This window comes from Eretmochelys imbricata, chromosome 3 (genome assembly GCF_965152235.1).
Source record: "Eretmochelys imbricata isolate rEreImb1 chromosome 3, rEreImb1.hap1, whole genome shotgun sequence".
Classification (NCBI taxonomy): Eukaryota; Metazoa; Chordata; order Testudines; family Cheloniidae; genus Eretmochelys; species Eretmochelys imbricata.
In genome coordinates this window covers 153,704,690-153,715,783 of record NC_135574.1, presented here as the reverse complement: position 1 = coordinate 153,715,783, position 11,094 = coordinate 153,704,690, and the positions used below count along the sequence as shown (strand labels likewise).

The 11,094-nt window shown below is 45.1% G+C and overlaps 1 non-coding gene across 1 annotated transcript; it reads right to left on the bottom strand.

The window, feature by feature from the left end:
• Positions 1 to 518: 518 nt before the first annotated feature.
• On the bottom strand, positions 519 to 605 carry TRNASTOP-UCA (transfer RNA opal suppressor (anticodon UCA)). Its single transcript has one exon. It is a non-coding gene; the product is annotated as a tRNA-Sec (tRNA).
• Between the last annotated feature and the right edge of the window lie 10,489 nt (positions 606 to 11,094).

The window sequence follows — 11,094 nt, the reverse complement described above, 5'->3', positions numbered from 1 at the left end:
ACAATAGTTATTATTATCATACAATAATAAAGAACTCCATCAATACCAATCAATACTGGTGAACTCTCTGCAAAGCATCACTAATCAATTGATAATCGATAGGGAAATTCACAAATCAATGGTTTCAGAGTAACAGCCGTGTTAGTCTGTATTCGCAAAAAGAAAAGGAGGACTTGTGGCACTTTAGAGACTAACCAATTTATTTGAGCATAAGCTTTCCTGAGCTACAGCTCACTTCATCAGATGCAGCCAATGAAGTGAGCTGTAGCTCAGGAAAGCTTATGCTCAAATAAATTGGTCAGTCTCTAAGATGCCACAAGTACTCCTTTTCTTTTCACAAATCAGTAACACCCAATAATCAGTCAGCATTAGGGCCTGCGTTAGTAACAGTGGAGCTGACCAATCAGCAGTAATCGCAATATAATTAGAAGGAAACCAACCAATATTACTACTTAAGAGAAACTCACTAGAGGGGGGGACTAGCCACACAGCAGGAAGGTGAAAAAGGGGAGCATAGACGCCCGAAAGGTGGAATTGAACCACTCTGTCGCTAGACAGCTACAGGTTTGAAGCCTGCACCCCAGACCACTGAGGATCATCCGGGCAATTGTATAACTCCAAATGCAACAGTATATAAACCATAGCTATTATTTTAATTTTCAAGGTAGGGTGAGTAGCGTTTTTTTTTCCCCCAGTACTATCTCTATCTTAGACTTATTAGTGTCTGTATATCTACTTCACTCAGTGGGGTTCAGGGCACTTTCCTTCACCTCGCTGGAAGAAACTATCCCTAGGTGCCCCTTTCTCACGCTTTTCCTACCGAGCTGTCTCCTGCTGCATTATGCAAATATTGATGAAGCTGATTGGTTGATTTCCCGCGGCAGCCGGAAGGAGACGGGCCCCGGCCAAGGCGGGGGCGTCCTAACAGCTGAGCGCAGGGTCGGGCGGACCGTGGTCGTCCCTCACCCTGTTCCCTCTGGCGGCTTGAGCCTGGGAGGGGAGCCAGCCTGGGTGCCCCCGGGAGGGGGTGACTGTCGCCCCCAGAGGGGTTAGTTGTGGATCTGCCCCCCCCATAGTGGGGAGGTGGTAGCCAGCAGGGGCTTCCCCCTGTGATGGGGGAATCCTGGCCAGGGAGGGCATGCAGGTGTGAAATCTGCCCCTAGTTAGGCCTGGGGGAGCCGGTGGGAGTTGGTGACTCACGGTCCATTCCCAGAAAGAGCAGCAGCTTCATCCGGCTGTGACTGAGCCCTCCAGGCCTCCGCCATCCTCACCCCCATCCCTTTTCCCGGATCTCCCAAGGGATCTTTCAACATCTTCCCAAAGGCAACATACATGGGCTTGTGCAACGCACATGGGCAAGGGGGAGAGGAAAGCGTGGGGTGGGGGTGGGGAGTCATTGCTTGTCTCTGGCTTTTGTTTGTAGAAAACCAAATCCTGCTTTCTCTCTCCTGCCCCCAGACCACGGATCCGTGAGGGGGTTAGGGAACCTTGGCTGTCAGTGTGAGTCAATTGCTTCCTAGGCAGGCGGGACACTCCCTTCTTCTGCACTGTAGAGTTCTGTGGTTTCCATTGTCATCTGCTGGATACAAGGCACTAGGTACCTTGGTCTGTTGCAGGGAGACCTTTCTCTGACTCCCTCCCTCCCCCCCAGGAACTTCACAGCTAGATTGCTACCAGGAGGTGCCAGATCAGGATGTTGGAGTATTGGGTACTAACCCTCATCGCTCTGCATCAGCATTCTGTGCTGCAAACAATGGAAATAAAATGCCTACTTGGGCAAAAATTCTTCTTTGATCCACACTTTGTGAACCCCAACAAAGGCGGTGGAATAATACAGAATCTGAGTGGACACAGAATTAGCAGTCTGCTGTACAGGCTTGAGTTCATGTGTACTCCGAGCTCTGCATCCAAAATCTGATCCCATTTACACCTACATAAACCCAGAATAACTCTATTGACTTAAACTCAGAGTAGAATCGGACAAGGTTTTAACAGGCATATCCCCTTTTGTTGTACATTCCACAAGGGAGATGAGGAATCTCTGTGTGTGATTGTGTATCCAGGTGGGGTGCCCAGCTAATTCTAAGTAAATGTTGTTTCAAAGAACTTTCAGGCACGGAGGGCAAAGGAAGGGGAAAAAGTGAATGAAATTGTCATGAGCCTTAACACTGGAATATGCCATTCATAACTGGGCAGCCTGATCAATACACATAACATGCTGAGTTTGAAAGTTCTTAAAACTGGGGAATATATAGAAGGGAGACTGGCCTAGTGGGCACAAAGCCAGGGACATGAGTTCTATTCTTGGCCATTGATCTGCTGTCTGTTCTTTGGTCACTCACCTCACCTCTCTGTGACTTTGTTTTCTCTCCCAACTTCTGAATGTCTGTGACTATATGTTTGTTTGGTGCCAAGCATCATGGGACTCTGATCTGGATGGAGGCCTCTTGGCACTACTATACTACAAATAATAAAAACCTGGTTTGGACACTTGACCTTATCTTTCATTTTGCCACGGTGTAAATGTTTACAGAAAACGCAAGACAGTGCAGAATCAGGCCCCTAGTGTATCGTAGTCAGAAAAAAACAATACCATCCTGGCACATCTGTGTATTTCTTCTACCTTAAACATGCTTCCCACATGCCTTTAATTGGTAAAGGAAGAATACAGGGCTAATTTCTGCACTTACATCCGTGGGGTTGCATGGTTAAGGGCAGAATTTGGCGCACAGGTTTTATCATACTAGAAGACCAATAGCCTAACTAGAGCAGTTTCTTTCTTTTGGTGACCACAGCCTTTAGGGGAATGCATAAATCCCACATAATGTTCCTCACAGCACAAGAGTATCCCATGGGAGAAAATTCCTTCCTGACCCCTAACTGAGGATCAGTTTGTGCCCTGAAGCATGAGGATTGAAAACCCTTGTAATTTTATCCTAGCAAGTGTAACTGTAGACACTATTCTCATAAATGTCTAAACTCTTAAAATATTACTAAGCTATTTGCCTTGAGAGGTTCCTCTGAATCAGAGCTGTCTCTTCAAATACATGTGGTTTACAGGGATTTTTGGTGAGGTGCTTCTTTTTGGTATAAGTGACAAATAAAGCTGTGGATCTGATTCTCCTCTCACACCAGTGAAAGTCAGGAATAACTTCAGTGGCAGTTCCCCAGTGTAAAACTGGGGAAGTCAGAACAGAATCAGGCCCACAAGTCCAAAGCTGAAACCATTTTTTGTAGATGTCAGCAAAACCAAGTAAAATACACACAGGGGACCAAAACCTGCTTCATTTACATCCAGGCAAATCTCCTGGGCCTGATTCTGCTCTCAGTGGTGTAAATCTTGAGTAAATCCATTGGAGCTCCACTAGTATACGGAGAATTGGGCCCATTGACTTCAAGAGAATTGCATGGAGCTATCTGAGAGCAGAATTTGGCTGCAGGTTTGTAATGAAAAAATATTGTAACAACTTAAATGTGATTCATTTCAGAGTAGCAGCTGTGTTAGTCTGTATCCACTAAAAGAACAGGAGTACTTGTGGCACCTTAGAGACTAACCCATTTATTTGAGCATTAATTTGTTAGTCTCTAAGGTGCCACAAGTACTCCTTTTCTTTTTAAATGTGATTGTTCAACTAAAGCATTTTTTAACTATATTTCACAGGAGGCAGGGTTACAATAGGGGGGCATGGGGAGGAACACAGCTCCCCTTCATCTGTTAAAGTCAAAAGGGAACTCCCTATCCTCTCCCTGGCTTGAAGGAGCAGTGCTCCTCCACAGCTCCTCATTCCCCTTAGTTGATCTGCCAAGTGCTCCCACTCCTCTTTCAATCTGTAACGGAAGGTGACATGCAGCAAGCAGCTAGTGAAGCAAAAATGCATCCGGTGAGGAGCTGGGAATGGGGGTGTTGAATTACTGATGGTTTCAGCATGGTTGCAAAGGTTAGCACAGAAGTTTGAGGAAAGCAAGTGGCCTCAGAGATCCCTCAGGGCTTCAAACCAGACCAGTCCTGACGTCCGCAAGGAGATGCACGTCAGCAGAAAGATAGGTTCACTTCAGCCCAAAGGCATATGACCCCGCTGACTGTTCCATGCTGGACTAGAATGGCTGACAAAGGTCAGAGGAAAAATTTCTAGCTCATATGTTTCTTTTTAGTGAAACCTTTATAACTCTTTCATATGCTTTTTATTTTTTCTGTAGCTTCTACCTTTTTCTGTTGCGACTGTGGCAAGGAATCTCCATTTAATATGGTACCAAGTATCAGAGGGGTAGCTGTGTTAGTCTGTATCCACAAAAACAACGAGGAGTCTGGTGACACCTTAAAGACTAACAGATTTATTTGGGAATAAGCTTTCGTAGGTAAAAAACTCTCTTCTTCAGATGCATGGAGTGAAAATTACAGATACAGGCATAAATCTATATTGGCACATGAAGAGGAGGGAGTTACCTTACAAGTGGAGAACCAACGTTGAAGGCCAATTTAGTCAGGGTGGATGTGGTCCACTCCCAATAATTGATGAGGAGGTGTCAATACCAAGAGAGAGAAAATTGCTTTTGTAGTGAGCCAGCCACTCCCAGTCCCTATTCAAGCCCAAATTAATGGTATTAAGTTTGCAAATGAATTGTAGCTCAGCAGTTTCTCTTTGAAGTCTGTTTTTGAAGTTTTTTTGTTGAACAATGGCTATTTTTAAATCTGTTATTGAGTTTCCAGGGGGATTGAAGTGTTCTCCTACTGGATTTTGTATGTTACCATTTCCAATGTCTGATTTGTGTCCATTTATTCTTTTATGTAGAGACTGTCCGGTTTGGCCAATGTACATGGCAGAGGGACATTGCTGGCACATGATGGCATATATCACCTCTGTTGGTGTGGCTGTTGTGTTTGGGTCCTACGATGGTGTCGCCAGAGTAGATATGGGGACAGAGAAGGCAATGAGGTTTGTTACAGGGATTGATTCCTGGGTTAGTGTTTCTGTGGTGTAGTGTGTGGTTGCTGGTGAGTATTAGCTTCAGGTTGGTGGGCTGTCTGCAAGCAAGGACTGGCCTGTCTCCCAAGGCCTGTGAGAGTGAGGAATCATTTTCCAGGATAGGTTGTAGATTATTGATGATGTGCTGGAGAGGTTTAAGCTGGGGGCTGTACGTGATGGCCAGTGGTGTTCTGTTATTTTCCTTGTTGGACCTGTCCTGTAGTAGGCGACTTCTGGGTACCCCTCTCGCTCTGTCAATCTGTTTCCTCACTTCCCCAGGTGGGTATTGTAGTTTTAAGAATGCTTGATAAAGATCTTGTAGGTGTTTGTCTCTGTCTGAGGGATTGGAGCAAATGCGGTTGTATTTTAAGGCTTGGCTGTAGACAATGGATCGTGTGATGTGTCCTGGAATGAAGCTGGAGGCATGTAGGTAAATATAGCAGTCAGGGCCTCATCAGGGACACTGTTCCTGACAGCTTGTAGTTCATCCTCATGTGGAATGTTGGTGTAAAGAGCTTCTACATCCATGGTGGCCAGGATGGTGTTTTCAGGAAGATCACCAATGCATTGTAGTTTCCTCAGGAAGTTGGAGGTGTCTCGAAGATAGCTGGGAGTGCTGGTAGTGTAGGGTCTGAGGAGAGAGTCCCAATAGCCAGATAATCCTGCTGCCAATGCCTGAGATGATGGGGTATCCAGGGTTTCCAGGTTTATGGATCTTGGGTAGTAGATAGAATACCCCTGGTCAGGGCTCTAGCGGTGTGTCTGTGTAGATTTGTTCCTGTGCTTAGCAGGGTGTTTCTTGAGCAGATGGTGTAGTTTCTTTTGGTACAACTCCTCAGTAGGATTGGAGGATAGTGGCCTGTAGAATGTGGTGTTGGAGATTTGCCTGGCAGCCTCCTCTTCATAATCCGACCTATTCATGATGACTACAGCACCTCCTTTGTCAGCCCCTTTGATTATAATGTCAGAATTGTTTCTGAGGCTGTGGATGGCGTTGTATTCTGTATGGCTGGGGTTATGGGGCAAGTGATGCTATTTGTTCAGAATTTCATCCTGTGCACATCTGCGGAAGCATTCTATGTAGACGTCCAATCTGTCATTTTGGCTGTCAGGAGGAGTCCACACAGAATTCTTATTCTTGTAATGTTGGTAGGAGGGTTCCTGTGGGTCAGTGCACTGTTCAGTGCTGTGTTGAAAATATTCCCTGATTCACAAACAGCAAAAGTAGGCTTCCAGATCACCACAGAACTGTATCATGTGTATGGGGGTGGTGGGGCAGAAAGAGAGTCCTCGAGGTAGGATAGACTCTTCTGTCGGGCTAAGTGTGGTGGTTGGATAGATTAACAATATTGTGTGAGTTAAAGGTACCACTGTTGTAGCCCCTTGTGGCATGTAGGACTTTAAATAGTTTACTGTCCTTTTTCCCCTGTAGAGAAGTAAAGTGTGCATTGTAAATGGCTTGTCTCGTTTTTGTAAAGTGCAGCCACGTGGAAGTTTGTGTGGAAGGTTGGTTTTGTTTGAGAATCTCCAGTTTAGAGAGCTCATTCTTGGTCTTCTCCTGTTTGCTATACAGGAAAGTTAAATGTAGGCTCTAGAAAGTATATACTTCTATGTAACCTGTTGTTTCTTTTATCCTTACTCACTACCTGTTACATCTTGCTCTTCGATAATAAATGATTGTTTTCACTATAAATATATCTTAGCGCTGTGCTGTTAAGTGCTGCTTCTGAGTGGAACCAAGTAAGCTGGTGAGTATACTGTCCCCTTGGAGACCTCAGAGCTGGAAATTGTGTGAGTGTTCTGTGGAGAAGGGCTGGACACTGCAGGGAAATGCTTCAAAGGGTCTGGAGGGCTGGGGTGCATCTATTGTTAACCTGCGAGGCAACGTAAGGGCTTTCAGAGCCCAGAGCAGGGTATTTGGGTGGCCAATGGACTAGGGGTGTCAGGGAGCTGACCCCCAGGTTAGCACAAGCAGGCCTCTCCCTCACTGGAGGCGGGGGCAGGGGGAACAAGGAGATTCACAGTCCTGGGTCCCCTGAGAACCATAACAGCTGACTGGTAAGAAGAAAAGGGGTGAGCTGCCCTTTGTATCCAGATAATACTCAGCTCTGACTCCATCCCCACAGTTGGGTGTATTCCTAGAATATGGGATCCTGTCCAGCAGCAATGACACTAGTTCCTCTCACAGAAGTCCCCAAACACTTCTCCGAGGCTAGTGACTTTGGGCCAGCTTTATAAAGGGATTTAAGTGTTTAAAGATGCAAATAGATGTGTAGTGGGATTTTTAAACCCAGTTAGGCAACTTAGGTGCCTGACTGATTTCAGTGGGAGTTAGGCACTTAACCTGCTTAAGCACTTATGTAAATCCCACTCAGCACCTAAATACCTTCGTAAAGCTGGCCCTTAATGCCTACCAATATGGAGCAAATTCGAACGGTTGATTGAAGGATCAAAAACCTCCCCATCTGGCATGCTGTGCTCTCATTTAAAACTCTTTTCAGTGACTTTGGGCCAGTTTCCATGACCCCGCATCTTATGCAGTCACCAAGTGAGTGCAAACAGGGTGTCAAACCCTGCCAACTGCAGGCTTGATTCAATGCCCACAGGTGTGAATGGAAAATCTCTCCCTGAGTTCACCAGGATTTGGATCAGGCCCCATGCAAGTGAGTGGTGAATTCTGATTTGGCAGTGTTTCACACTCACATTGCACAGGTACCGGTGACTGCACAAGGCTGTGCAGGACGGCGGAGAATCAGGGTCCTTTGGGCTTGTTGGGGTGGCTGCACAGACAGAATTTGACCCAAGACATTTGACAGTCACCTGTGCCTCCTACTATCCATTGAGATAGGCTTAAAACAGGTTGGTCTTCTACATGTATATATTTCACGTTATTTTTTAAAGCATATCTACCTCTTTACAAAAATATCACTTTACCTTATTTTATTTTATTTTTGTAGCCTGCCAGACTGTTTCTAGGCGTCCTTAGTGCTTTCTGCTTGCTGTTTTCTTAGCTACCAATACCTGCTCCCGTTTTTGTGGCAGGAAAGATATGTCGAGGGCCAGACTGTATTAATGAATTGTTATTCGGGGGTAAGGTGGGGGATGAGCAGGTCTGTTATTTTTAGCAGCAGCAATGAAATCTCAGCAGCTGATGACATCAGTTCTAAAATGTCAGCGTGAAACAGGCTGGAACAAATTAAGAGTGTGGTGTCGTCATTGTTCAAGCCACACCGCTCTCTGGAAGGATCATGGTTGGATGCTGCGGATGCTGTTCAAGGGGGTGGGGGAAAGAGGCTTGTGTGAGTTTCTTAGAAGAAATCAACAACAACAAAAAAAAGCAAACCTCTGAAAGCAAAAGGTCAAACAAAATGCTATTCAGATGCACCACCCACTCTGTTACATCAACTAAAATCACAGTGAGGCATCTGCAAGCAGGATTCCAGGAACTATTTTAGAGAGGAAAAAAACACTTTCAAGTTGACCATCCTCTAGTCATTTAGCAAACTGGGTTAAAGCCATCTCTGGCGTCACTCCAGTGACTCACATTAAGAAGGAATGTGGGCCATGTTTTATAGTGTTATTTTCCTTAAGTGAAAGTTAACGATTGAGCAGTTCTATCATTTAATTTAACCCTATCAGTTCATTGCAGGGATTTTAAATAAAGGTGTCAGGCTCTTTGGGAAGTGTTGAGATCAAGATGCACAAACCTTTTGATCAAATACTGGAGCATAACATTCAAGAACAAATGCATCCATGTTTATTTATAAAGTAAGCCTCCCTGCATGTTTATCTGTGTGTGTGCTCTTAATGAAAAAATGAATTGTCCATGCATATTAATTCTCACTCTGGGCATTAGGCACAGATCTTTGCTGGTTTGAGATCACCCTTCCCTTTTTTATGGGTAGATGGGGGGAGGATCCCCAAATTATTTGCCATTGAAACATGGAGTTGCCATGTGGAAAAGGTTGAAAACCGCTGATCTAATAGTATGATTTCTGTCTGATATTCCTGGCACACTAGTATTATTATTATTAATAATAAAAATCATGTCTGTAGCTCTGTACATTTACCCTTCACTGTTTTTCTCGTATGCAGTAAAGCTGGCTTTCTTCAATATCAGTATTTAAACTGTCCCTGCCAATAGATCCAAAATACATTGGTTTTCTTATTTTCAATTGGTGAGTGGATCTGGTGCATGAATTATCACAATGAGCAACTGCTACTGCTAGTATAAGTAGATGCTGGACAAATCCCGCCCCCCTCCGAACCCCCAGCTCCACTAATGCATCTGAGTCCTAAGCTGCCGCTCCTTCCACTGATCTGTAGCTGGACTCCTCCACAGCCCTTGCCATTGTGCTTCACCTGATCTGTCACACTCCCCACTATCCCAGCTCTCGGCACCCCCACATGTTTGCCAGTGCTCCTCCATCCTAACCTGTACAACCTCCTGTTCTGGCTGTGTCCGTCCCCCAGCCCCTGGCTCCCCTAACAAAGTTCCACCATCAATCAACTCCTGCATCAATCAACTCCTGCTAGTCCAGTTCTGGTTCCGTATTCTGGCACCTCAGCCCAGCTGAACCCACTGATCAATTTTCACCCTTTCCCTCTGCATGTGACCTGCACATTTGAATGTTGTAAGGATTAAATAGTTCCTAGTGCAGTCCAGCTCCTATTCCAGTTCAGCAAGGGCTGTTGGGTCAATACAGTTAGCAAATAGAGAAATATGCAAAAGCATCTTTTTTTAACCTATCAATGGCACCGATTGTCAGGAATAACTAGCAACAGGTTGACCACAAAGGAAAGCAAAAGATGTAATCAGGTAGCTGAAACAGCCCTTTATTTTCAGGGATGATAAAACTGCTGGAAAACCCACAGAGAGTTACGGGAACAAAGGACTTGGTACTGCTGAAGTCACTTCCTGACACATGGGAGTACCCGCTCCTCCTTGCATTGGATTTGCTTTCCCACTATGTGTCTGGGAACTTGTCTAGACTGGTTCAGAGTCACAAATTAAATGGAGTGATGCCTGGGCAAGCCAAATGTACTGAAGAAGGGAAACTGAAACACCAGGCCTCTCTTAGCATACGGAATAATCTCTCAGAACCGGGAGCCCACAGACACAAGGAAAGGACTGATAGCACTGAATGCTGAGGTCATCTAAGGCCAGGTCTACACGAGAAACATTTGCTGGTATAATAATGTTGGCTAGGTGGGTGATTCTTTAGCACATTTTTATACTGGCAAAAAGCCATAGTATAGACACAGTTTTATAGGCAGGAAATTCCTTTTATCAGTATAGCTTATTTTGTTTAGGGAATTGGTATAAACTATGCCAGCAAAAGAACTCTATACAAGAAAGGGTTTGCCTGTATAGTTATATTGGTTAACCCTGCTTGTGGAAACTCAGCTAATACTGCCAAAGTGTTTCTAGTGTAGATTGGGTCAAAGTATCCACAGAACCGATGATGCACAGGCCAACAGTGGTGCAGAACCTCCGTAGATAGCGCCGTTGAAGTCAATTAAGCTACAACAATTTACACAATCCAGATGTGGATCTGCTCTAATCCTTCTTCGATGCAGCTGTGAGTTTCAAAGATACTACAGGTCCCAGCAGACATTGCTCCAGTTTGATCTGAGTGGCCTGTGCTTAGCTCAAGACAAAGCATTGCATGCGTTGGCCGCTCCCTGTCAAAAAGCAGGGTGACCTGAAGGTTATATAAATTAGATGTGAGGCTCAGGGCTCCTGGCAAGTTACTACTGCATCTCTGGGTTGGGAGAGTGAGGTGCTCTAGTGTATGCTCTTGTGTCAGGCAGTGCTGCACACAATATCCAGACAGCACCAGATGGCTTGTTAAATATTATAGGTATGCCTAGGAAGATGTAACCTAGAAGTGATGCTAGTCGTGCAAGGAGTCGAGGGGCAGCCAGAGAAGGATTAACAAACAGCAAGCTAGGAGCTGAGCTTTTCATTATGCACATGCCTGGGGTAAGCCCGATGACTCTTTATAATACATTCATCCAACCACTTCTTTCACTTAGGTTTTCCCCCCTTTGGTTTCTGATTAATACTGAGAGGTGACAATCGACATGCTACTTTACAACTGCCAGCCGAGCTCCGAGCTGTGACCAG